We start from the raw sequence: 2,500 nt of genomic DNA on the forward strand, positions 1-2,500 counted from the left end.
GGTGCCTCTAGTTACACTAATACTGTGCCCCCTATAATAGGCCAATAAACTAATTATTAACTGAAGTTAAGTAGAATAGAAAAGAAATAGGAAAATTAAAAAAAAAGGAATACAAAATGAGAACGAATGTAATAGGAATAATGAATCATTACAATATTAATAGGCAATATTAATATTTTAAAATATTTTCGATTTAAGTATACCTTTACCACCTGGATAAGAAGTTACTTACTGAATGCTAAAGTTTAAAAAGTCGAAAAGGAAAGCCGGAAGGGAGGACGAGGTGAGAAAAAGAATCGTTGGAAATGAACGAGTTTGGACAAGGGTGCACTCATTGCCTGTTTTGTGACAGTCAGATAAACAGGAAGCAAGCAATCAGTCTCCATTGGTAATGCTTTTCATATGGCTTGGGTGGAGTACTCTAGTGGCTGTAAAACAGAACTGTTTCATGTAAGGAAATTTTTTAATTTGCCAAGTACAAAGAAAGATATTTGCACAGAATTAAAACAGAAAAGTGGTACCAAAAAAAGTCCAGAAAAATTACCCCTGGCCTATAACAATATTAGGCTTCCTGGTTACAAAACTAGTTTGTGCAGTTCCAGAAAAAAATCCATACCCACCCATGGAAGGTCATTAGAAATTCCTAGGGGGAGGGGTTCTTAAAAGTCAAAAATTTTAGAAGCAAAGTATGAAGTTAAACTGGATTTTTCTTAGGGTCACAGAGGGTGCAAAAGATAAAACCTACCATGAGGGGAGTATGGATATTTTCTGGAACTGCACAATACAGCATGGCTAATAAAAATATGAAAAAAAGAAAATCGATCTACTTATAAGTCAGTCAAATCTACAAAGAAGGTTGCACACACAAAAAAAGAGAGAAGTGGCACAAAAAAGCATGAGAATGCTACCGCTGGCTTATAATATAGGCTTCCTCATTAAAAAACTAGTAATACAGGACAGCTAATAAAAGATGCCACTCTTGGAACAGATGTATTCTGTAAGCTTATCTTAAACAAGGGAAGAGACTAACAGTGTCCAACCAATTGAAAAACTTTAGTCTTTGGAAAGGAACAGAAAATTGCGGATGTTTTGCTTTACAAAAGGGTAAGTTAAAACTATAAGTTTCTCTGTGGGTTTGGTCACAAAAAGGAAAATAAAAGGAAAATAAAACGTTTGACTTTAATAAATATACAAACACCACCCCTCTGTTTTCGTATAAACAGGGAACAATAATAGCTATTCTCAATCCGAAAGCTTGGCTTTGCAAGTTGAAGTTACTAATGCACTTCTACAGCTACACTCAGATTGATAGTTACCAAGCTGAAATCAAAAGGCCATTTAAGAGTTACTTTGAACCTCATTATGAAAATGAGACTACTTTTACAAAGATTTTATTTTATAATAACAAATATGTAAAAACATATTTAAAACATATTTATATTATACAAAAATAATTTTCATTTGAAAAGTTATGCACTTAGCCTCGCTTTCTTAATAAGATTCACAGTAACTTGGAAATCACAGTTGTTCATTACGTCGAGTACAACAACAAAGTACACTACAACTCTGATAGTAAGAGGGTTCTTCATGCCTGTTTCACTAATTTAATTGGGTTTTAGTAGTCACAAGCACACATTGAGAGAAATATTGTTAATAGATCTTTCTCACAAACTTTGCAAAAAATAATGAAAGACACTTTAAGCACCACAAATTCTCATAATTTCTGCAGGAGCAAACTCTCACTGTTAAGGGTAAGAAGTTGTGGTCTGAGGGTGTCCGCAGTGAAGGGAGTTGACTGTATTTGGAGTGACATATTGGGACCTTTATGCTCCAATGACTCCACACAATTCCTTCTAATTTTGCAGAGACAGAATTAAAAGTATTTGTATGGGGTCATTGGAGCCTAGCAATACAAATTAAGTAACCCAAATCAGTTCAATTTCAGTTTATTGTTTTTGCCATAAGTTGTACAAATGCAAAAAGGAAAACTAATTATTTAAACACCAATGGCGAGGAAGCCCAAGGGAAACCACCAGGCTTATAAAGAATGGGCTCCCTCAGTTAAATAATTAGAACAAAGTATTGTCATAGTTACGCATGGGACCAAATTCAATGGCAGAGGTACAGTAAATCTTAAAAATATATTATATAGTCATATTAAAGAGAAGATGCTTCATATTAAGAAGAAGATGGCAAGTAGGCTTTTTTTCATCATGCTCGTTCAAAATATCTCAATGAATCTCATCATTTCAGAAATTTTAATGCTGTGATCTCATCGACTTGGTACTCTGTGATTTGAACAAAACATTCTACATGGTACAAAATCTGATAGTATTTGATTTTTTTTTCAACAATAACAACATTGAAATTTGAGGTCTAACTTGTTGTAATCCAATTAAAGTTAAACGCAATTTATTTTAGGAAACTAGTTTGTTTGCATTTTATTACACTGAAATAACGCCCTCACCACCACAGGCTGTTTTGTTTTTTCCACACTAGA

General features: G+C 33.6%; 1 protein-coding gene across 1 annotated transcript in view; it reads right to left on the bottom strand.

Moving 5' to 3' along the window:
- Positions 1 to 1,533: 1,533 nt before the first annotated feature.
- LOC146460096 (uncharacterized) overlaps positions 1,534 to 2,500 on the bottom strand; it is a 51,954-nt gene continuing 50,987 nt past the window's right edge. Inside the window, exon 5 of the mRNA XM_085088446.1 lies at positions 1,534 to 2,500. This exon is cut by the window's right edge and continues 3,643 nt beyond it. The gene's annotated coding sequence lies outside the window, so the exon portion shown is untranslated.

The sequence above is a fragment of the Pavona decussata genome, unplaced genomic scaffold (assembly GCF_977016875.1).
Source record: "Pavona decussata unplaced genomic scaffold, jaPavDecu1.1 SCAFFOLD_214, whole genome shotgun sequence".
NCBI classification, from domain to species: domain Eukaryota; kingdom Metazoa; phylum Cnidaria; class Anthozoa; order Scleractinia; family Agariciidae; genus Pavona; species Pavona decussata.